The sequence below is a fragment of the Leucopleurus acutus genome (genome assembly GCF_964270905.1).
Source record: "Leucopleurus acutus genome assembly, chromosome: 15".
Taxonomy (NCBI): domain Eukaryota; kingdom Metazoa; phylum Chordata; class Mammalia; order Artiodactyla; family Delphinidae; genus Leucopleurus; species Leucopleurus acutus.
This window is the reverse complement of record NC_139157.1, coordinates 8,379,630-8,404,386: the sequence shown is the minus strand read 5'-3', so window position 1 is coordinate 8,404,386 and position 24,757 is coordinate 8,379,630. Positions and strand designations below refer to the sequence as shown.

General features: G+C 45.4%; 1 pseudogene across 1 annotated transcript; it reads right to left on the bottom strand.

Moving 5' to 3' along the window:
- Positions 1 to 21,992: 21,992 nt before the first annotated feature.
- Positions 21,993 to 23,228, bottom strand: LOC309971983 (coiled-coil domain-containing protein 86-like; annotated as a pseudogene). The gene has a single exon. The product of its transcript is annotated as a coiled-coil domain-containing protein 86-like (transcript).
- Positions 23,229 to 24,757: the final 1,529 nt, after the last annotated feature.

Sequence of the window (24,757 nt, the reverse complement as noted above, 5' to 3'; positions counted from 1 at the left end):
TATCCGTGTAGCCTCAGAGCACAGCATACAGACTGACATGCTTAATAAATGCTGATTGAACTAGTACATGAGGAAACGGATGAATCTCGATTTTTACCTTAACTTGGCAACAATAACAAGAAGAGAGTATTCTTTAAAAAAAAAACAAAAAAACCTCAAAGCCATATTTGAGATTTTGAAAATGTCAGATTTTCTTTCCTTTGTAAAATTTTAATATTCAGCACATGTACTTCTCTCTCGGCCATTATGTGTTCAGCCTTTGGGCGCTACAAATAGGAAAATAGAAGTTTTAAAAGGATTCTGTGAAAAAAAAAAAAATGTATCTCACCCAAAACGCAGACAGAAGAGGTTTAACTGGAGACTGTATGGGAATCAGGACTTTGGGGAAGTGATATTCAAGCATTGAAAAAAGGTGAAGTGAGATAGGTATATGTGTGCTGGGGCTGGGGGGAAACTGAAATTTCAAACAAGTGGACGATTTTTAAAGCAAAGCAGAGTTGCAAATCCCTGTAACATCTCTAGGGAATCTGCACTTTAGCCTTAAGGCACGTTCTTGCCTCAACTCTTAGTAAATAGATTTTTCTCTTCATAGAGAGCTATAAAGCAGACCCTGGGTTGACATTAAGAAGCTTTGTTTTCATCTTTGCATTCAAGCTAAACAACCTGCAGTCCTTGTGTAAACTGAAGTCCCCAGGAAGGAAAGTCCAGGGGTCTGGACAAACAAAGAAGTCCGCAGAGCCGCGGACTCAGCGAAGTGCGTGCACACGTCCCCACTCCGCTCTGACACAGGCCCCGGCCTCTCCCCACAGCTGAAAGCAAACAGGACGTCCTGCTTTGTTTGGTGGTGGCTGTGGATTCCTGCCGCTGTGTCCTCAGCCAGGGATTCAAAAAGCAAGGGAAGCAGTGGGGATGGGAGTGGGGTGGGAGGGGAAGAGCAAACTTCTCACTTTAGAGGGAGCTTAGAAGGACTTCCCTGGCGGTCCAGTGGTTAAAGACTTCACCTTCCAGGGCAGGGCGTGCGGGTTCAATCCCTGGCTGGGGAGCTAAGATCTCACATGCCTTGTGGCCAAAAAACCAAAACATAAAAACAGAAGCAATATTGTAACAAATTCAATAAAGACTTTAAAAATGGTCCACATTAGAGCGTGCTTAGAACAAGACAAATCCCTAAACTGTGGCCGCAGTTTAACCAACACCAGCCCCATGGAAACTTGGGAGCAGCCTGAGGCCAGGATCATTTGTCAAGCATACTGGGTTGCAAACAGGAATCTCAATAGTCACTAATAGAACCTCGCTCGCTTTGGGAGAGACGTGCTTCATTTTAATGCTTTTGCTCCCTGGTTTGGGGGGGTTATTCATTCTTGTGAGCTGTGCCTTTGGGACTGGCAAACTCCAAACTAGCCATGTTGATCCCTGGTCATGTGGCACAAAGACACTGCAGGCTGGGAGGCTTGGAGGGGTGCTTCTTGGATACGTGTGGGGGGCGGTGGCTGAAACCTGGGAGGAGAGCGGGGAGGACACTAGCCTCGGGGTCTAGCACTGACTCGAGTTAAACTCAGCGGCTGCCACTTACCAGCCTTCCAACCTTCCAGGCTTTATCTTCTCTGAGCTTCTTATCTGTAAAAAAGAAGTAATCATACTTCCTCACAGGGTTGCGGGGGGGACTATACTCTTCAGCGTCACTCCAGGGCTTCATAAATAAGAGGTATGCGTTACTTTAGAATGTGTGAACCAAAGCCATATATGTTCCTATTACTTGTGGAACTTTCCCATGATTAGAAGTTCATTCACATGAATCTCCATTTTATGATGATACTGAAAGAAGGAACCATGTTAGACAAGAAGAACATTCAGTTCATGGCCTTAGACCTCACAGGAATGAGACTGGCAGCTATCAAATGCCAAATCATTTTTTTCTCACCCACTAAATGGAAACTTCTTAGAAGAAAGTTCTCTACTCCCTGGGTGATTGTATTCATGCAGAAGAACAATCTCAAGATAAATTTCATCTTAAAAGTCGTTGGGACTTCCCTGGTGGTGCAGTGGTTAAGAATCCGCCTTCTAATGCAGGGAATGTGGGTTCAATCCCTGGTCCGGGAAGATCCCACATGCCGTGGAACAACTAAGCCTGTGTGCCACAACTAACGGAGCCTGCGCTCCAGAGCCCGCGAGCCACAACTACTGAGCCCGTGTGCCATAACTACTGGAGCTTGCGTGCCTAGAGCCCGTGCTCCATAAGAGGAGCCACCACAATGAGAAGCCCGTGCACTGCAATGAAGAGTAGCCCCCACTGGCTGCAACTAGAGAAAGCCCGTGTACATCAGCAAAGACCCAATGCAGCCAAAAATAAATAAGAAATTTATTAAAAATAAATAAATAAAAGACATTAACACCCCCTGCACAAGTGTTTTCTTGGGAATGAGCTCTCAGAGTTTCAGCAGAGTGAGTCCAAAAGTTCCCAGAGGAGTAATTGAAGAGGAACTCACTGAAAGCCTTCCAATTTGACATATCTTCATCCATAATTTCCAAGAGTGTGAACTATCTATAATTCCTCCTGTATAGGACAATCAACAATAATTGCATTTAACAAGAAAAAAATGTATCTTTTAGTTAATTGATAGAAAAACCAGTGTTGACAATCTTAAGAGTGATCTTACAAAAAAAGGAGATGAATTTTTAGCTCTTCATGTTGGTTGATTCAATGACACTTTGCCAGTTGAGGGGGGACTCAGACCTATTTGGAAGCCATTAGGTTGAAAGTATCTGGAAGAGCTGAGCAGACCAGCCAGGGTCTCCCTGGATGAGCTAGTCCACAGAAGGCATTGTGTCCAGGAGAGGCCGATAGATCAGGGGTAGAGATGCCAGCCTGGCTGACCAGAGGGGCAGAAACGAAAGGACAGTAAGTCTTCCAAAAATAAGAAGACCAGGGAGAAGAGCTGCCTCAAGAGAGATCCCTAAGTGGGGTCAGATTTATTCTGAAGCCTTTTATCCAAGGTTTAGATCAGGCTCAATCATCCTTGTAGGGATGACTTTTTTAAAGGGCTGAAGTCAGACAAGGCAATCCTGGGTCTCTCAAGATGAGTGAGTGCTCATTATCAGAACTTCAATTTCTGTGCATGAAGAGAGAACTACTAAAACCCACAGAGGACCTGCCCAGATACCTGGGATTCCTTCTCCCCAGAGAGTTTGGATTCCAGGCTTGAAGAAGTTCAGGTGTGTTACAAGTTGTCTATCACCTTTGCATACAGGAATCCTCATCCTTGACTCAGTCCACCCTAAGACAAGAGTAGGAATCCAAGGCCTTCCAGACCCACTCCATCAGGGGGGCAAGGCCTGGTTTGGCTCGATGTTTCTAGCAGGAGAATCAGGCAATTAAACCAAACCTTGGCCCTTTCTACCTACTGGTACAACCAGATCCTATACTCCAGAATAAAGCTGACCTCAAGTTCTTCATTTTGGTTTACCTAATTTGGGAATGAATGCACTGATGGAGAGTAAAAACCAGGGACAACTTATTTAAGGTGTTAGAGGAAAAAGTGAAATACTAGATGGATCCACAAAAAGTGAATTAATAGAAAAAGACTAATTTTCTGAAGAACCACAAGAATCCCAAGGAACTCCTCTGCTGTTATTGGAGAATAGGGTCAAAATAACTCAAAATTTCTGCTAATGTTTCTTGGTAGTCTGATGGGAATTACATTACAAATGGCAGGGCGGGCTCAGAGATCTGAAAAATGAAACCTGACAAGCAGGAAGTCATGTGCTTCCAGGGAACCTTGACTCCCAGGAAGTGCTTAAGGCGAGCTGTTGCTTGATGAAAAATATGGAATGAGGCCTCTTATTTCAGCCAAAAGCAGCCACATACTCAAAGAGTCAAAGTCAACCATAGGAGCTCATGTTTCATAAAGAAAACCAGTCCTCTGTCAGCCTCAAGAGAACCTACATCCTTCGTCTGAAGTAGAGGCTTCCCAGGATGAACTTTGGGAGGAAGAAAGGAAGAGGAGGAAGAAGACGAGCAAACCAGAGGTTCTTTTTTCTCTGATATAGAGTGGAATTCCTAATTTTAATAACCCACTCACCAGCCAGGTGACAGGAGATAGGAGCTGATGTCACCCAGTTTCAACCAAAGGGGCGATTTTGTCTATGTTTGCAAGAATGTGAGAAGTTCATTCAAGCCCTTGCTTCTAAATATATCATCTTTATTCTCGTTCAGTTTTTGGCAAAAGATACTCAAGAAGTTTCAGCCTTATCCAAGAAGTCTTTGGGACTTGGGAAAATATGCTGAGAAATAGAAGATGTCATTCAAAACTACAGATTCAGCTCAATTCACAAAATAATTATTTCCATTCTCCTTTGTTACTTCCTATTGTGGGCATTAAGTATTTCACATGGAAAACAATGATCAATTTCTAATAACACAAGGATATATTTAGAAGTTAGATGTATCTTAAAAAATAGTCTTGTTGAGTTTTACATTTGTGTGCATTTCTAAATATATATTACATATCGATTAAAAATAAAGTTAACAAAAATGTATTCCTTTCCAAAGATCATCAACCAATCATTATGTATACACTCACACATATGTGTCTGTATGTAACTTTACAGTATTAGTCTGTATTAGAAAATTAATTCCAGAATATACAGGCTTACTTTCGTAAAAAATAAATTTATTTATTGATTGATTGGCTGCGTTTGGCCTTCATTGCTGAGTGCGGGCTTTCTCTAGTTGAGGCGAACAGGGGCTACTCTTTGTTGTGGTACGTGGGCTTCTCATTGCGGTGGCTTCTTGTTGTGGAGCACGGGCTGTAGATGCGCAGCCTTCAGTAGTTGTGGCATGTGGGTTTCAGTAGTTGTGGCGCATGGGCTTCAGTAGTTGTGGTATGTGGGCTTCAGTAGTTGTGACTCTCAGGCTGTAGAGCGCAGGCTCAGTAGTTGTGGCACATGGGCTTAGTTGCTCCGTGGCATGTGGGATCTTCCCACACCAGAGATCGAACCCATGTTCCCTGCATTGGTAGCCAGATTCTTAACCACTGCACCATGAGGGAAGTCCCTACAAGCCTACTTTTTTTTGTTTTTCAGTTTGGGCTGCTATAACAAAAACACCATAGAGTGGGTGGCTTAAATAAACATTTATTTCTCACAATTCTGGAGACAAGGAAGTCCAAGATCAAGATGGTGACAGATTTGGTGTCTAGTAAGCCCTGCTTCTTCAGCAGACATCATAGGCTGTCTTTTCACTGTGTCCTCACGTAGAAGAAGGGGTGAGAGTGTTCTCTGGATTAACACCTTCTATAATGGTGCTAATCTCATTCGTGAGGGCTCCACACTCATGACCTAATCACCTTCCAAAGGCCTCATCTCCAAATTCCATCACATTGGGGGGTTAGGATTTCAACATAGAAATCTGGGGGGAACACAGACCTGAAACTCTGATATTAAGAAAATTAAGATATACTTGGTTTCTTGCAGATTAAAAGTGTCTGGGCTATATTTATAAATATAATGATTGGTTGAAAATAAGGTTTATTTCTTCTTGTTATCTTGTAATTCTCTTTGTCATAGGTTTAAAAATTCCTTCCACGTAATTATATCATTAATTGTAACTTTACACTTTACCTTCAAAATCACAGTTCTGATGAGAATATTTCAAGTTTTAAAAACCTCCTTGGAGTTCCACTTCCACCTCTAGGTAAAAAGCTGCAAGAGTATTGGCCCACTATAATAATGAGAAAAATGCAGAAAAAAATATAATATCACAGCATTTCTTGACCTATCAGAGAACTGACCTCACAGGGCAATTAAGTAACACAAAATCCAGGAGGAATGGGCTTCCCCAGGAAAGTCAGGATGCACAGACTAGCTCACCTATGAAAGAACATGGGAGGAAAGGAAGTTGCCACATAGGTGAGTAAGAAGAAATGAGCTAGATTTTTAAAGAATTTCTAAAAGCCAACAGTAAGCTAACATGACTCTATAAGATGCATGGAAGTCTCAGACATCAGGGGAGTTTGCTCTGACTCCCAGGATTTTGTCCATGAACTTCTACTGGGGGCTCACAAGGAAGCTCAGGGGCAGGGTAGGAGACAGAGAGCCCCCCTTAGTGGTGCAGATGTTGGGAAGTAGAGCAACTGCCACTATGAAAAAGGCTTGAAGCCTTGCCCCTTGCCTGGGGATCTTTTCTCACAGAACAAACATCTTGAGCTTCTCAGAGAAGGAAATCAAACCTTGTCATCCCCAGGACACAGGTAAAGATTCGTTGTTGCTGTGGGAAAGACAGAACCAAAACTGAAACAAAACAAAGCCCTTTATCCATAGGGAAGGGGAGGAAAGAGTCCAGGGCCCAGGATCCCATACCAATATAATTAGAGACGTCCTACTTCAGGTTGGGGGTCAGTAGACACTCCTCTGATCAATATCTGCCCCAGATACAAGGCAAACTTTGGCTGCTAAGGCAGGTGGAAGAGGAATAGGAACACTGAGAAAGTCTCACCACAAGGTCCAGAAACAGTATCTTTCTAAGGCTGAGGCTGGTCAAGGCAACAGAGAGCACTGCCTGCCCCCACCCGTGTAACAAGCCCAGAATAACAAGCAAGAGCAGTCAACCTCTGGGGATGGTGTAAGAGATAGAGAGACCCTCTGTGATGCAAGTACGCAGGGATGGCTTTTAAAGCAGATGATGAAGCACAAACACTGAGAAAAACCATACAGAACCTAAGCATTGGACTGTAAGCACAAGGCATCATTAGAGAAATTTGAACCCCGTGGTGCTCTGAATGCATCAACAACAACAACAACAAAAATCCAAGCCCAACTCAACCCCTGACTAGATTGACTTACGTGGGAATGGGCTTACAGAAGAAAAAGTACACATTTCCAGGCAAATATTTACTTTAGTCTTTACCGTTCTGCAGAAAATGTCCAGCATTTAATTAAAAATTACAAGACACAAAAGAGGGAAAAGTAAACTAACCCGTCATCAGGAGATAAAGCAATCAATCAACAGAGCCAGACTCAGATGGCCCCAAACTGGAACAATTAGAAATAAAGTTTAAAATAAGTATGATTATTCAGTTAAAGGATCTGGTGGGAAAGGCGGGATGTTTCAGTAGAGAGATGGAAACTATAAGAGTCAAACAGAAATGCAAGAAATAATAAGAATAAAATGGTGTCAGAGAGAAAAAATTCCTCTGATGGACTCATTGGCTAGACCCAACTGAGGAAGGAATCAGCAAACCTAAAGAGAAGTCTTTGGGTATTGGTGGGGGGGGGGGGGGGAGAGAGAGAGAGAGAGAGAGAGAGAGAGAGAGAGAGAGAAAACAGACTAACAAAGTTTTGCAAAACAATATAGCTCATTGGAGTTCCAGATAGAAAAGATATAGATAAAGGAGTAGAAGAAATATTTTTAAAGATATGGCTAAGAATTTTTTAAAAAGAATTACAGATATTAAGCCACAGATTCAAGAAGCTCAGAGAATCCCAAGATAAATAAGAAATAAAAAAGTAAAAAACAAAATAAAAATAAATACACCTAGACATTTATATTCAAGCTTCAAGAAACTGTTAAAGAAAAAACTTGAAATAGATACATGTATTGATATATGTATAACTGAATCACTTTGCTGTACACCTGAAACTATCACATTGTTAATCAACTATATTCCAAGATAAAATAAAAAGTTAAAAAAAAAAGAAAAAACTTTGAGGGCAACCAGAGAAAAACGACATACTACATACAAAGGAATATACCAAAAATAAGAATTAGAGCTGACTTATCTTCAGAAACTATGCAAGCCTGAAGACAATAAACTAATGTCTTTAAGGTACTGAAAGAAAATATCAAAACAGTGTTCTCTACCCAGAGACTGTATCTTTCAAAAATGAAGGTGAAATGAAGCTTTTCAGCAAAGAAAAGCTGAATTCATTTCCAACAGACCTGCCCTGCAATAAATGTTAAGGAAAGTTCTTCAGGCAAAAGGAATATGATAGTAGACAGAAACTTAGATCTACACAAAGAAGAAACCCTGGACGTAGTAAAAAAAAATAAGTAAATATAAAATATATTTTTTATTGTTAATCACTTTAAAAGACAGTTGATTTCCTAAAGCAAAAATAGTAACAATGTATTGCTGGGTTTATGCCATATATAAAGTAAATATTTAACAACTGTACTAAATATGAAACAGAAGGATTAGAAATATATTGTTGCAGGGGTCTTACAATATACGTGGAATGGTAAATTATTATTTGAAGGTACATTATGATAAATTAAAGACATATATTGTAAATCCTAGAGCAAGCACTAAAGAAAAATTTGGGAAAGAAAGCATTATTAATAAGCATTAACTATAAAGGGGCATGAGGAAAATTTTTGAGGTGATATATTTATTTGTCACAGCAATTATAAAATCTCATAGAACTGTACATCTAAAAGGGGTGAATTTTAATGTATGCAAAACATACTTCAATAACTCTGACTCCTCCCCCCAAAATAGAACAAAAAATAATTTGCCAAGGTTATTCCACTGCTCCTTCCTTTCCCCTCCCTTCTTTGCTAAAAAATTTAGCTGCAGATCCATTTTGGTGGACTTTGCAAGGTGGGCATGCGTGCTTCGTGCAGAGGAGCCACTGTGCGGCCAAGGGGAGTGTCAGAGTCTGTGAAGAGTACAGGGGCATCCACCCCCACCACCACGTTGTGACCTTTTGTGAGATGCCATGGCTCCAGCTGGATAAGGAGGACGTCACCATGTGGGAGGTGCCTGGGTAGGAAGTCAGAGCGCAAACAGAGTGAAGAGGGCATCCACACAAGTGGGGTGTCAGATCCCGTGGGGTAAGTAAAGCTTTCACAGGTGGTGGTGGTCCAGCGTGGGATGTCACAGGCTGAGCAGGTGAAGAGTTGTCTATTTGAGAGAAAGACCCAGCGTAGGTGTTGGAAGTGCACATACAAGTTGGGAGTCACCCAGCATGGGGATTAGGGTGCAGAGCAGGACAAGGAAGGTGTCCACATGGGGTGTGAGATGGCCCACCCTGTTGGTGGTCTGGAATGAAAGCCTGAAGAAGGTGAAGAGTACGTCCAAGCAGAGTATGGTCCAGCATGGGATGGTGGCATACGACTGGGTTAAAGTTGGTGTCCGGGCTTAGGACCTGCAAGGAAGTGGAGAGGCCGCAGGTCAAAAGGAGGGCTTCTGGAGTGTGGAGTTCCAGAGTTTGGAGCCGTGTGGATGAAAGTCTCTTGGTGTTGCAGCCAGGAGTTAGTGCTGTGTCTCTGAGGTGGGAGAGCCAACTTCAGGACACTGGTCCACAAGAGACCTCCCAGCTCCACAGAATATCAAACGGCGAAAATCTCCCAGAGATCTCCATCTCAACACCAGCACCCAGCTTCACTCAAAGACCAGCAAGCTACGGTGCTGGACAACCTATGCCACACAACTAGCAAGACAGGAACACAACCCCACCCATTAGCAGAGAGGCTGCCTAAAATCATAATAAGTCCACAGACACCCCAAAACACACCACCAGACGTGGACCTGCCCACCAGAAAGACAAGATCCAGCCTCATCCACCAGAACACAGGCACTAGTCCCCTCCACCAGGAAGCCTACACAATCCACTGAACCAACCTTAGCCACTGGGGACAGACACCAAAAACAACGGGAACTACGAGCCTGCAGCCTGCAGAAAGGAGACCCCAAACACGGTAAGATAAGCAAAATGAGAAGACAGAAAAACACACAGCAGATGAAGGAGCAAGGTAAGATGGTGTCCATACAGGGGATGCAGCCTGTCACCGAGTCAGAGTCCATGGAATAAATGCTCCCATGGCATGGGATGTTAGAGCGCAAAGAGTAAGGAGCTTTCCTCCTCTGTCAAGTTGGAACAGATGGTTTCAACTGAAGCTTTGCTCAGGAAAATGACTTACTGAAAATTTGAGTACAGTTAGAATTGTTAAATTCAGGCAGCTGGGCTGGGTTGAAACAGAGTGCCTGTTCCACCTCCATTCAGCAGCACTGGGGAGAATGCAGATTCTTGCAAAATACAGGGGAGCTTCTGGCCGACCCAGGAGAGCAGACCTGTCACCGCTTGGATTCCCCCAGCAGATTCAGGGCTACCGGCATTAGTGGGGCTAAGTGCACCAGGCCAGATAGAGCTAAGGATACAGGACCACCAGGGATTCCAACAATAAAGAGAGCCAGCTTTATGAGACTGGGAAACAGGAAATTCCTGAGGAAATGGTAGAAACTAACTTCTCTTTGAATCCATCTCCACCTGTTGAGATCCTTTCTATCTCTCCGACCTTTCCCATAATTATCACTTTTCCTTTGAAATCATTTTCCCAAGATTCCAAACAGAGGCAAACTCTCCTCCTTCCATACATTCCCATAGCATTTTTTAAAACTTTTCATCCTGGAAATTATGAAACATATTCAAAAGTAGAGAGAATTGCATAATGAACACCTTTTGCCACATACCCATCACCCAGCTTCAACAATTACTAATACGTGGCCCTCAAGACGTTTCACTTGTGTTCCTTTTTTGACAATTATAGTCTGAACTTTGTTTGAATTATTTCCGTACGAGCCTCACGCAACCATATCCCTTCCCCTTCCCTCACAGACACATGCAGACCTCATTTAATTGCACTTCACTTTATTGTGCTCCGCAGAGTTTGTGTTGTGGTTTTTTTACAAATTGAAGCTTTGTGGTAACCCAGTGTTGTCAGATGATGGTTAGCATTTTTTAGCAATAAAGTATTGTTTAATTAAGGCATGTCCATGGCTTTTTTAGACATAATGATATTGCACACTTAATAGATTACAACAGAGTGTAAACATAACTTTTATATGCATTGGGAAACCGAAAAATTCATGCAGCTCGCCATGGTTGCAGTGGTCTGGAACTGAACCCGCAAGCTCTCCAAGGTAGGCTTGTGTAAGATTCTGCAGGACGGGTAGGACCTGTATCATATCATCAGCGTAATACCCACTGTATTCAGCAAGTGCTTGGCGCATAGCTGCTTAATTGAATTGAATTAACAAGCACTCAGTACTTCTGTTTGAGTTTTCTTGCTCTAAATACCAGAGGCAGATTTCCCCCCAAGACCTGCGTAATTTTTAAACTTTGGAAATACGAAAGGTCTGTAGAGATAACGAAGACCAGAGAATCATGCCTCCACAGGTGATAGATTTCTTGCAGCAGGTTACTTAACTTCCATGAATCTCAGTTTTATCATCTATAAAATGGTAAAAAATAATATCTACTGTACATCTTGCTGTCAATTTTTTGAGATTTTATGTATGTCTTTATCAAATACAATTGCTGTGAAATAATTTGTAGTTGTAGAACACCTAGACTTAAGAAAGAGAGCATAGTTCGTTTAAAGCTTTTAGTCAAAAGATGACCGTTCCTAGGAATACTCCCCAAAGTCCTGGGCCCCAAAAAACCCACTTCTCCAGTGCAAACTGATCCAGATTTGGGGGGTCCGTTTGAGTGAGGGAAATGTCTACCAGACATTTTTCTCAACCTGGACTCTGCAGAATATAGGATAATAGCATTGGCCAAAAGCATTTTTGAGATAAAAGACAACTGCCACTCTGTTCATCATTCAGTTGTAAAATGTTATTTCCCAGGATTATACTGATTAGAATAAAGTGGTAACTATATCCACCACTTCTTGCTAAATCACTCAAAATGCATTAACCTTAAGTGGTCCACATATATGGCAAGCCATATTTATGTATTCCCATTTACTGGTATACTTTGTCTAGGGTATATAGGCTTTGGGTCTGACAGATGAAGCCTGAAATACTTCTTATTAACCACAAAATCTCTGTGTTGAGGTTTTAGCAAACAGTACAGCTGCAGGAGCAAACTAGCGAGGCCATCAGTAATGATGAGCTGCAAATTTTATTCGGTTTCCAATCCAACTTATGTGAACCAGATCTTCAAAACTTATTTAACGATAGAAGATCTATACCTCATGTTAAAGGTGCACACGTGTCTCATAATGATTCACGGTGATAAGAGGAGAAAGAGAGGCTTAGGCAAAGAATGAGTCCAGAAGGTATGGATTAGAAGGATCTTTTCTTTTTAATTTCAAGGATCCTTCACCATTTATTAGGTTCATGTGAAGTCATTGCAGCATAAGAGAGCTCATAATCAATAATCCTTCACAATTTGGGAAAGGAGAAAGAGAGATGTTTTTTCTTCTTAAGACCTAGTTGGCAAAACACAGACCCCAGTTAGCTACGCATGGTGATCCATGGAGTTCTACCTCCTGCCTGCAGGATTCCAAGAACAAGAGAGCTAGAGAAGGGTGCTCGTGTATGTGTCTATTACGGCTCAAAGCATAGCTCCTGATGGAGCCTCTGGCCTGGTTCTTCCTAAGCATCACAACAGAACCACTCAGATAAGATGACTCCCCACCCCAGCTCACATTGTTACCCAACAGAACATGGGCCAACAGAACAGAGAACGTGTGTATGAGGAGGGACAAGGACATGGCAGAGGAGTGAGACACTGTGGTACCTGGCCCAGGAAAGGGGAAGTGTGGTCCTTTATAGGTTCCCTCTCTGGATCTCCATTTCATTTCTTGCCTCTCTCCCCTCCACATCCACGGGTCTCCTTCATGCACAGAGGCTGAATCCATAGAATAGACTCAAGCATTACAGGCAACTCAGCCCGTCCCTTCACTCTGGTCTCCAACTGATACTTTTGCCATTGTCACCTTTCCTTGCTGCAACCTGATTAAAACATCTGCACACCACTCCCCTCCCCCACTCCCCAGGTCATGCAGGTGACACTAGACTCGTGAAGGTGTGCTGCTGCCGGTGCACTGCTCTCCGCCCCCGGCAACTCTGCACCACTCTCGGGGGAACAGGGCACGTTTGCATCCTCTCCATGGTGAGATGCCTGGGAGGGGGTTGCCTCACTACTCCACACAGCTATTTCTTTTCTACCAAAGCAACTCCCTGTTGAGCAGGGGTCTTCCCATAAGGCCTGCTGCCTCTGCAACGTTCAGAGACAAAGCCAGAGCCCCAGCTTCAGGTCCTCCCTGCAACCTTCCTGAGAGTTCCTTCATTCTCCCACCATCAGGGATTTGACCCGAAGCAGAGTAGAACTCTCTCCTCAGGAACTCACCAGCATCTAAGCTCAAACCAAGTCACGTCTGGTGCTTTTATTCCAATCGCTGGCAGAGATTCTTCTCTCCTCTGGTGTGGGAAAACGGTCCTTACGTCATCACATCAGTGCTCTTCCCCAGTCCACTTACATAGATCGCGTGCCCTAAGTTCCATAGATCTTCTTCCTGCTTATAGTCAAAGTCAAGCTTATGAACCCCAAAAGAAAACTCTCCCCCAGATCGCAAGATCTTTAATTCAAAGGCCTGGCTTTCAATACTCTTGTCTCTGCTATAGAAACTCAGTCAAGAATTTGACGCTACTCTTAGCTAATCATCCCTTCCCCTGCTGTAATGGAAAAGAACCTGAGAAAAAAGAACGTAGATATATACATATACATATGTATAACCGAATCGCTTTGCTGTACACCTGAAACTAACACAATATTATATTAAAGAAAGAAACAAAAAGAAAAAAAGGAAGTCCATCCCTCAAGGAGATTATATTTCAGTATGTCTGTGGGAGAGGGCATAATGGGAGATAGAAAATGAACAAATAAACAAATGTACGTGTCAGCAGGTGATACCTACCGTGAAGGAAAATAAAATAGTGTTCAGGGGAAAAGAGTGACGGCTGACAGTGACTTTTTTTTTGAACGGGGTAGTCAGGGTAAGCCTCTGATTAGCGGTTATGCAAGCAGAGACTTAAGAAAGTATGGAAGGCGGCTGTGCTCCGTCAACATAGCATATCCCCACCATAGGATTTCCTAACACCACCTCATTCCCCTTCATTCCGCAGCCGGCGCACAGCTCAGTTTAAGATACCCCACTGTGCTGGGGCCAGAACAAAAATGGAACATTATTCACTATTAACTTCAAAAGCCAGGCAAAAAACAGAAAGGGTTTGAAAGGCGGTGTCATCTGGCATCATCATTTCCCCTGCCTTCCCTCAGAGAGACAGAGAACAAGTGAGCAAACGCGCTGGTCACTGACCTGAGCAAAGAGATGAAAATCAGGAGCGTGAGGGACCCCTCAGAGCCGTTTCAGGATCTGTGCTGACAGGTTGTCCAGTCAGCACGGGAAGGCCTCACACCTGGCGTAGCTCATCTTGATGACAAAGACCAGACGGGGTAAGCGTCACCTGCACTTGCAGCCAGAAGCAGATGAAGACTGAGATGGGGACGTCCCCATACCCCACCTGCTGGGCTCACATGCACGTAACCCAGGAAGGAAAGGGACAGGGGACTCTGATGCTAAGACCAGCCGTTAAACCCACAACCGCGAAGAAATCTCTACATTTGACGGTGTTTCCCAGACACACCTAGAAGAAAATCATGTCTGGTTACGTTTAGTTTTTAACTGAATGGGGCTCAGAGCCAGAAATGTATCTAATTATTCTAATTATGAAAAACTAAATTAAATTTCACCCACTCCAGTTTGCGACTGCGAAACTTAGCTCCTGCTACACAAAAATGAATTGGTCGATTCTGTGGGGATTTATAAGAGTGAGGCATGGACTTATATATAAAACAGATAGCTAGTGGGAAGCAGCCGCAGAGCACAGGGAGAGCAGCTCGGTGCTTTGTGACCACCTAGAGCGGTGGGATAGGGAGTGGGGGGAGGGAGACGGAAGAGGGAGGAGATATGGGGACATCTGTATATGTATAGCTGATTCACTTTGTTACACAGCACAAACTAACACACCATTGTAAAGCGATTACACTCCAATAAAGATGTTAAAAAAAAAAAAAAAAGAGTGAGTTACTCGTGTGTGAATAACGAGGACTCCACCGGCGGCCTGCAGAGCTGCCCCCCGCCCCCCCGGAGCTCTGCTTTGGGGTAAATCCTAACCTGGTGCCAATTCCCAATATCCACAACTGACCTGATACCCTGCAGGCTGCTGCTCTTTCATATTTAAAACTGCCATAATAATATTCGGTGTTTATGTTTGCTGTGAGAATTAAGGTATTTGGAAGAATGCCAAGCACTAGAATGGAAGCGTCTGTTGAATGCCTGCGGCTGCCGGGCCACACTTCCCTTCCGGGGAAAAGCCCTCCAAGCAGCACATTTGCTCTTCGTGGTCCTTGTCACAAGCCAAAGACAATGAGGGGCACGAGGTGGCCTTGAAGGAAGCTGGGTGGTGGCCAGACAGCTCGTTCAGACCATCTTCTTTGGTGGGGCCGAGGCCAGGTGCACACACAAGACGCTTGACCTGGTTCTCGACCGTCCAGAACTGCGATTCTGGTTTCCTGTGAAGCTGCTTTCACGCCCCAGCTCGCACGTCCCATGTGACGCCTTGTCCCCTTAGGGTCCTTGCAGTAAACCCTCACTTAGGCCTGTATCTTTTACATAACCTCAAAGAGCACGTGGATAGGGCATCCCTGGTGGCGCAGTGACTGAGAGTCCGCCTGCCGATGCAGGGGGCGCGGGTTCGTGCCCCGGTCCGGGAGGATCCCACATGCTGCGGAGCGGCTGGGGCCGTGAGCCATGGCCGCTGAGCCTGCGCGTCCGGAGCCTGTGCTCCGCAACGGGAGAGGCCACAGCAGTGAGAGGCCCGCGTACCGGAAAAAAAAAAAAAAAAAAAAAAAAGAGCACATGAATATACATTTGCACCAGCCAAATAAATGTAATATATAAAGTAACCAATAAAATACAAGTAAACCAACAAATAAAATACAAATCTGCTCTTGGCAGCCTGCCAGTGAAGCAATACCATTTGGGATCGTTAAGGGGGTGCTTTGTAGCTGTGCGTGTCACGTTGGTTGCTAGACATTCTATTTTGTAGCATACCAGGGGACATCATTAGCATCCTTTGTCCCCCCACCATAGACCCCACAGCAAGTCCCTTCCCAGGAAGCCCCCTCTCCGCAGACGGAAGTGGACATCTGAGCGCACATCTGGGGACAGAAGTAGCCGGCCTGGAAAACTGGGTGAGGCCTGGGAGGAGGCGGCCCCCACAGCCGTATCTTCTCCCGGAGCTGGAGCCCCGGTACTGCTCTCCGCGGAGCGCCTCCAGCTGCCGCAAAGAGACGGCAGCACCCGACACACCGGCACGACGTTTGAAGTGGGTTTGGTCACCTGCAAGGACTTGTAAACTGTCCTGAGTGTGGGGGTGAGGGGGTGTCTTGGGGGCCACTCTTCTAGACAGGATTGCTCTCCAGGAGGTGCCCAGAAGGGCAGTTTTGGGGGTGGAGAAGGCAAAGCCGGCCCAGGTTTGGAGACAGACCAGAGCGAGGACAGAGCTCGGCCAGGCACTGCCCAGGGAGGACGGTTTATTTAACTGGGGAGCAGCGTGTCTTTCGGAAACTTGATTCTTGTTCCTGAGCTAAAGCAGTTTCCTATAAATTTTTTTTTGTAGACTGGGTCTCACGAATTCACTTTTAATCAGAGCCAACTTTCTTATCAGCAAAGTAGCTGAAAAGCTGCGCGGGGTAGAGGCAGACCAGACAGCTGTAAAGAGCCGCCCCTTTGACACTTGGTGTTTACGAAGAGCTTTAGAGACAAGGCATGAGCTTTTTTATGGTCTCTTTCCTTTTTTAATGCGAAAATGTTTTCGCAATAAATGCACTCATCACTTAGTAATCCCACAAGCCTGGGATTGTATAACTAAATTCATTTTCTTGTGTCAATCATATACAAACTCTTTCAAGTTTGATGGACCAAGAGTGAGAAGAAGGGATGGTACAAAGGATGAAGATTACTTAAACACACATCTTTTGTGGGGGGTTTTTTTCCTGTTAAAAAGGGGGGAACATTACAGAGTTCAGGAAGCTGTGAGCACTCTCAAAGGATGCAAGATTGATCAACTCCATGGGCAGGACATGGAGTAAAGCCCACAGGGGAGGTGTGACTGCTGCAGGCATAAGGAACAGCGTAAGCAAAGACCCCGGGAGAGGATGGAGCTCGGAGAATTCCGGGAGCAGAAACATGGCTGCAACATCTCATCCCGAGAGCAGGGAGCAAGGAGAAGAGAGGGATGATCTGGAACCGGAGAGGCCAGAAGGGACGAGACCACATAGGGCACCAGACGCCACAGCAAGGGTTTGGGGGTTTATTCTGTGAGAAGCAAAAAGTACAAAATGGTTGCAGGAGAAAGGATTGGAGCCTGGGGAAGCAGGGGAGCAGGGAGGTTTGGAGAGAGTACCCTACAGTGTTGATGCCAGAGCCTGGGTCCAGACTGGGGTGATTGGGAAGAAGGAGACATGGGCCAGCCAAGAGACCAAGGTGGGGAAACTGAAAGGACTCAGTCATGGGCTGGGGATGGGGAGTGCCAGGGAGGGAAGTGCCCTGGTGACTTCCTGTTACTAACAGAAAACGTTAGTTTGTTCAAACTTTTGTTTACGTTTGTATCAGTTTCCTAGAGCTGACTCAACACAATTCCCGCAAACCAGGTGGCTTGAAAGAACAGAAATTTATTCTCTCGTAGTCCTGGAGAGCAGAAGTCTGAAATGAAGGTGTCAGCAGGGCCAGGCTTTCCAGAGGCTCTAGGGGAGGAAGCTTCCTTGCCTTTCTTGCCTCTGGTGTTGCCAGCAATGCTTGGCGTTACTTGGAGCTGCCTGACTCCAGTCTCTGCTGTCTTCACGTGGACTTCTTCCTTCTGAGTGCGTTCTCTCTGTATCTAAATCTCTCTTTCCTTTTCTTATTAAGACACCAGTCATTGGATTTAGGATCTACCTTAACCCACAACCACCTCATCTTTTTTTTTTTTTTTTTTTTTTTTTTTTTTTGCGGTACACAGGCCTCTCACTGCTGTGGCCTCTCCCGTTGCAGAGCACAGGCTCCGGACGCACAGGCTCAGCGGCCATGGCTCACGGGCCCAGCCGCTCCGCGGCATGCGGGATCCTCCCAGACTGGGTCACGATCCTGCGTCCCCTGCATGGGCAGGCGGACTCTCAACCACTGCGCCACCAGGGAAGCCCGTCGACCTCATCTTAACATGATTATATTTGCAGATACTCTTTCCAGATAAAGTCACATTCACAGGTACTAGGGGTTAGGACTTCAGTATATCTTTCGGAAGAACACTATTCAATGCACTGTATCTTAAGATAATACTCTGTCACGGCTGTTGATGTTCTATATAAACACAAAAGATGTCGATAGTTTCCCCGAATGCCTCAGTTGTCTTCATTATAGTATTACAACTTGTTGATTTTATGTAGCATGGTCAATTTCAACAGCCCAACAAAGGAGTTCGGAATTGGTGAAATCCATATTATGAATTCATTTTATAGCTTACTAGTTTCTCCATTATTAAAGCCAATTCTCATTTTCCTAAAAAATATTTTGGTTGAAGTGTTCTATGGTGAACTTTTATGGATGACTTTTACTTTTTTCCTTAAGGAAATACGGCTAAAAATCATAACTATCTTAACTATGATCTTCAAAGATGATAGCCACAGAATTCTATTAAGAATATCATATGTGTGAAGGGTCTTATTGCCCTGGAAGAGAGCTTCATCGGTCCAAGTGCTTGGATGCTGGCAGAACTGACACTCCCAAGCCATTGCTGAATTTGTGGCAGTTCTTCTAGTGAAGAATACACACACACCCAAATGCATTTCAGTAAAGACAGCACCCCATGGTAAATATGGTGCCTTTGAAGCAGAACCACTGTAAATTTTAGAGTTAAGTTACTGTGGCAAACCTCAGACTGTTGCAAATACTTGTATATTTATCTGTGTGTGTATATGTTAATTTACCAGAAACAATGGACCTGAAAAATGACCCAATTTATTTTCCTAAATCCCCAGGAAAAATGGATAAGTTATTGTAATTTTTCCATTCCTACAAACATATGTATTTTGTATGTTTATATACCCAGAATATGCTTTTCAAGTTCAGGCATAACATTACTTGCCTTTGTTGCTTGGCCTACCCCATTTGTTATAGTCTACATGGCTGTCAGAGTTATATCAACAGACTTTCACCTTGCCCTGAGCCAAAATGCTTAGATTATAGTTCAGCCTGCAGAGAGACCTATTCACGCTCCTACTGGCTGTGATAAGTCAACCCTCCACGCCCTAGTGGGATCCCTACCTGCTAGCATTTGGGTTCCATAGCCTTCTAAACATACCTTTGGGTCCCATGAAGTCTCTGACCTTGAATACAGTTGACCTTTGAACAATGAGGGGGTTAGAGGCATCGATCCTCTACACAGTCGAAAATCAAGTATAACCTTACAGTTGGCCCTCCGTATCTGAGGTTCCACATCCTCAGATTCAACCAACTGTGAATCAAATAATACTGTAGTATGCATTTATTGAAAAAAAGCCATTATAAGTGGACCTGCACAGTTCAAACCCGTGTCGTTCAAGGGTCAACTGTATTACCCCTATTTCAGCTATACAAATAAGCCTCTCGATCCCAACTTCCTTAAATGCCTCTAAACCTGATAAGTAGACCTATAGGTTAGCTCCACACCACTCTTTTGTTCCGCACCTTTGTTGAGATACGATTGACATATAATATCGTGTAAGTGTAAGAGGTACAATGTGATAATTTGATACCTACAGGTATACGTGTGTATATATATATTATGAAATGATTACCACAATAAGGTTAGCGAACATATCCATCACCTCACGTGATTATCATTTTTTAATGGTGGTGATGGTATCATTTACGTTTTACTCTCTTAGCAATTTTCGAGTGTACAGTATTGTTAACTAGAGTCACCACGTTGGACAGTGCATCCCCAGAACTTATTCATATCATAACTGGAAGTGTGTACCCTTTGACGAACACCCCCATTTCCCCCCACCCCCACCCAATTCCTCTTGGAATTGATTCCTGTGCTGGACATTTTCCCTTTAATCCTCTGAACTACTATCCCGATTGCTCTGTGCCCAGGGGGGCTGGGATCTATGAGCTGCTTCAGCAACATCCCTTGCACTCTGCTTACAGCCGCGTTTATAAGCAGGAGCTCAGAAGATGGGAGCTGAGCCACAGATGTCAGTGGCTTCCCCGAAGGCTGCAGCTTCCACCAGGTGACCCTCCTTCTCCCTCAGGAAACTGGTGAGCCTTTTACCCTTCTCCCTTCAGGCTTAGGGGGATAAAGTCTCCTTGCTGTATCTGGCCCCATTGTGCTCCACTGTTCCATGATGATTTAAGCTTACCCATATTTTTTGCAAATAATCACAGTATTAAAAGTTCCTTAACTATCCCCATTTGATGTGCTATCTTTTCCTGCTGGGACGTTTGGCGTCTGCTTTACCCTTGAACTTGTTGCCGAAACACATAGGTTGTTGGGATCATTTCTAAGGAATGTGATAGGTCGATATTCAAGTACTAAAATTTGCAAATGATTTACTCTTTTATGGAAATTAGAACTGATTCAGATGTATGCCTACAAGAGCAGCACTCTCCTTTGCATTCTTCTACACTTTCTTGTGCAAGAGCGAAGGGGTGGAATCAGTGCAATCTAGCTGGGACTTGCTTGTGGGTGTGACACGCATGGGAGCACCATCTCGTGTCCTCCCCATATTTCTCTCTAGACTCAATTCTCCAGCCTTGGATTCACTTTCTGGTCGATGCCTTGTGCGCCCATCCCTTCCTGGATTGATGAGGCCCTTAATGCATTTAGTGGGATGAATGGCTGAATGTCTAAACACCTGTACTGGGGCACAGCGCTGTCCCCCTCGGAGTCCCTCAGCATTGCCTTCCCCAGCCCAGCCCTTGCTCACTAGCCATTGTAAATTACAGTCACATGTGGCTTCCTTTGGTGCCTTTTCAGAAGACGGTGCGGGATACAGAGGAGGTTTAGAGAAGCCCTTCAACTGAACACACCCTGGGGAATTCCTTTGCCAACACTTCTGGGTTTGGGTGGGTTTCTGTCACAGGTTTTGCCTGGACACATAAGATTCATCATCAGATTGAGGGAATTCCCCAAAACAAACAGCCTGGTGCCGTGGAGGAGTGTCTGGAACCATCATGAAATGTTGCAGTTGATTGGCAGGTAAGATATGATCAATTATCAATGAAAATAAAAAGAAAGCCTGTGAGGAGAAGAGGAAGAAAGGAGACCAGACAACTCAGCAACGGAGGCAGATAAACTCTCCGAAGCGGTCAGTCCCCAGCAATCCCGAAGAGCTTTCCCGTGTGAGTTCACCCTCTCACCACACAGAGAGGAGGCACACATCACAGGGAAGTCAGAGTTGGCCGCAGTCTAGAGGCAGAGACGTGTTCTTTATTCCATATAAGTCACAAAAATGGGAAGCCTTTTTTCTTTCTTTTGCTAAGAGATCAACTTACAAATGGGTTTGGGGAAGGGAGTGGGTGAGCTTGGTCAGTTTGGTTGGAAGGTTTAGAAGCCAATTCTGCATACTCCACTTCCTCTTTGTAGAAAATTTGTTTCTGATTATCTGTTACTGATTTATTTAATAAAAATGAAGTTTAACAGGTTTGGGGTTTTTTTTTTACATTTTATTTGTTTATTATGTTTTCTCCATCAGAATGAAAGATCCTTGAGGACAAGGACTTTTGTCTGTATTCCCTGGTACCTAGAATTGTGTCTGTACACAGCAGGCGTTCAATAAATATTTCTGCTGTAGTCTGGATGGCATGAGTTAATCAGATCCCTGGGACTTCTGCAGAGTCTGGTACAGGAAAGGGGGAGCTAGATAGACCCTGCCCCCTGCAACCTCCCCATTTTAACCTTGAGTGTTGAAAAGTGGGGCGGAGCTGGATTCAGTCCGCTGGGTGGCAGGGTCAGTGGGATGCAGAGGGACCCAAAGCAGCCTTTGGGGAGGTGTGTGTGTGGAGAGGAGGATTCCTGACCTCCAGCCTCCTGGCCTGGGTTAGACCCAGGACTCTGAGACAGAACATACATATTTTGGGGAGTCACCCTCCAGTCACCAGCTCCCTGAGGAACCAGAAATTACTCTTCGTGGTCTGAAGGCACTTGGAGAGGAGCGAGCTGACCCTCCTCCCTCCAGTCTCTGCCAGGTCCCAGGCTACCTCTGGGTCTCTGTGCGCCCTCTGGAAGGCTCAGAGCCCCGTCTCGGTGGAGCCCCTGTTTGGGAGGCACGGAGTTGGAGTCCTGGGTCAGCAGAGGCGTGTGGCCAGTGGCCCGAGGGCTGCCGTGTGTGACACGGCGGTTGGCCACAGAAGGCCTCAGCCATCCCGAGCTCAGAGCTTCTGCAGCTGGGCCAGTGTCCCGCTTCTCCGCGGAGCGCAGCTGCTGCTTCTTCGCCCGCCTGCGCCTGGCGGGGTAACGGGTCGCTTGGACGATCTCCGCCTTCCGCTCGTTCTTCGGGCGGCGTTTCGGGTTCTCCTCCCCCAGGTGCCGGGCCAAGTCCTTGGCCAGCTCTGTCTCCTGCCGGTCTTGCATCTTCCGCTGCCAGGACGTGCGCAGGGGCTTGTCCTGGACCATCTGGGAGACGCTCTTCTTTGAGCGGTCCTTCCGCACCCGCCCGGACCTGGGCTTCCCCTTCGGGCCTTTAGGGACGTCCTCCTCCTTCGGTGTCTTGGACGCTGGGGCCTGGGCTGAAGACCCCTCTCGCTTCTCTGGCCCGAGGCCGTCTCTCTCCGGCTGCCCGGCCGGCGGTGGCTTGCTCGGCTCACGGGGATCCCGGGGGGAGCCGGGCTCTGGGGTGTCAGCCCTGCAGCGGCTGAGCGGGCTCGGGACCCGGGTAGGGCTCTGGTGACCCGGGCCCGGCTGTAGCTGATGTTGGGGGGACCCCGCGGGGGTCTCCTCCTTACTCTTGGGCACCTCCGAGTCCGCTTCTTCTTGGTCCTGGGAAAACTTCGGCCACTCCCCACTTGGCTTCGGAGGGATTCAGGACTCGATTCCGGCTGTCTTTGGGGGCGACTCCAGGCCTGGGTCTCGCTGACGTTGGGGGGACCCTGGACCAGGCTCTGGCCGCTTTCTGGGGGACCCCAAGCCTGCCCCGTCCCGTAGACTGGGTGATCTCGGGCTTGTCTCTGGCTGATGTCTGGGAGATCCCGGGCCGGCTGGCCGCACCCTCCGAGGAGACCCGGGCTCCCTCTTTTCTTCTGGGTTCGACTCGAGCTCCACAAGGGCCCGTTTGGCCCGCAGAACTGAGGTAAGGTTCTCGGGGGACTCAGGCTTTAGGCCTTCCAGCCGCCGGCTGCGCCTCTGTGGTGTATCCATGGCCCGGCCAGAGTTTCTAAATCGAACAGTTACTTTTAAAATCTTATAATTATACAATGAGATACATAATTACTAATTAACATGAGATTTTTGAAGATGAATGGTAACTAAATAACCCCTTTAGGATTTTAAGGCATTACGTGCGACTATATCTTTTAAAGGCCTCTCTTGGCATAATTTGAGTCTTTTTGGTACCCAATTTTATCTGACTAACCCAGATAAAGGGATTTAAAGTGAATGAAGAATCCATAAAAGACATATGAAGAGAATGGGAAACACACCCAGTACTTAAACAGCTAACATGAAAAAGACTATTTTATTATATGTATTCTGGAAGATAATATCAAAAAGGGTTTTACAAGCAGTAAAAAAAAAAAAAAAAAAAAAAAAAAAAAAGACAAAAAACAGTAGAGCTCTTTCTATAAATAAAATCTTGCACGTAAGACCCGCAACATGTAAAACTGAGGAAGCTCCTCCTGTTGCTGTCCAGGTGGGGCCCGGGCCCAGCTGTCCCATCCCCCATCCCTCTGAGGTCCCGACTTGGAATCCCAGCACTCTACAGGAAAGAGTCTGGAAACCTCTAGACTCTCCTGCTCTGCTGTTCTCCATATGCATTCAGAAGCCTGTGAGTAAGTGGATTTAAAATGTGAGAGGAGAAACGTTAGACACGATAAAGGATTTTCAAAGCATTGAACTGAAGGCCCCAAACAGAATTCCAGTGGCTTCTAATTGTTGATAAAAGGAAGTACAAAAAGCAACCCCTTTAAGGCCACTCATGATCTGGGGTCAACCTCTCTCTCCAGCCCAGTCTTCCACCATCCAGCCCTGCACCTTGTACCATGCTGTAACCCTCCGCTGTCCTGTCTGCACCCACCTGTGGCACTGAAATGGGGAGAGTCGGAATGGGATGTGCTGTAAGAATAACATTGAATTTTGAAGATTTAGTGTGAATAAGGAACGTAAGTATCTCAATAATCTTTATATCGGTGACATCCCATTTTTGACGTATTGGGTTAAACAAAATATATTACTAAAATTACTTTTACCTTCTTCTTTCTACTTTTTTAGAAAAACGTAGCTGTTAGAAAATGTACCTTACATATATTGCCTGCATCTGTGTCTGCTTCCAGCCAGTGGTCTGGCTGTTAACACAGGTGGCCCTTCAGGGGCGTCCACGGGCAGTGAGGTGGGGGGGACCATGGAGAACCAAAGTACGTGCCCCTAGTGAGGCAGAAATGTGGGCCCAGTTGTCTCTAGTCCTCCCGAGTTTATAAAAAGACATTGGTCATCTGGTTGTAAATGTGTGTGGGGAGTGAGTTGCTCATGAGTGTGCATGAATTTTCCAGACTTTAAAGGTTGGCAACTATTCCATAACTTTAAAAACAAATCTAGCACAACACTGTTCAAGCCAAACAAAATATGTCAGGAGCCAGACCTGGCCCACAGACCGCCGGTATGTGCGATGCTCTTCACTCTTTCCATCTTCCCAAGGACTGTGCGTCTAGCTGCTTTGCCCCACGTCAGTTGGG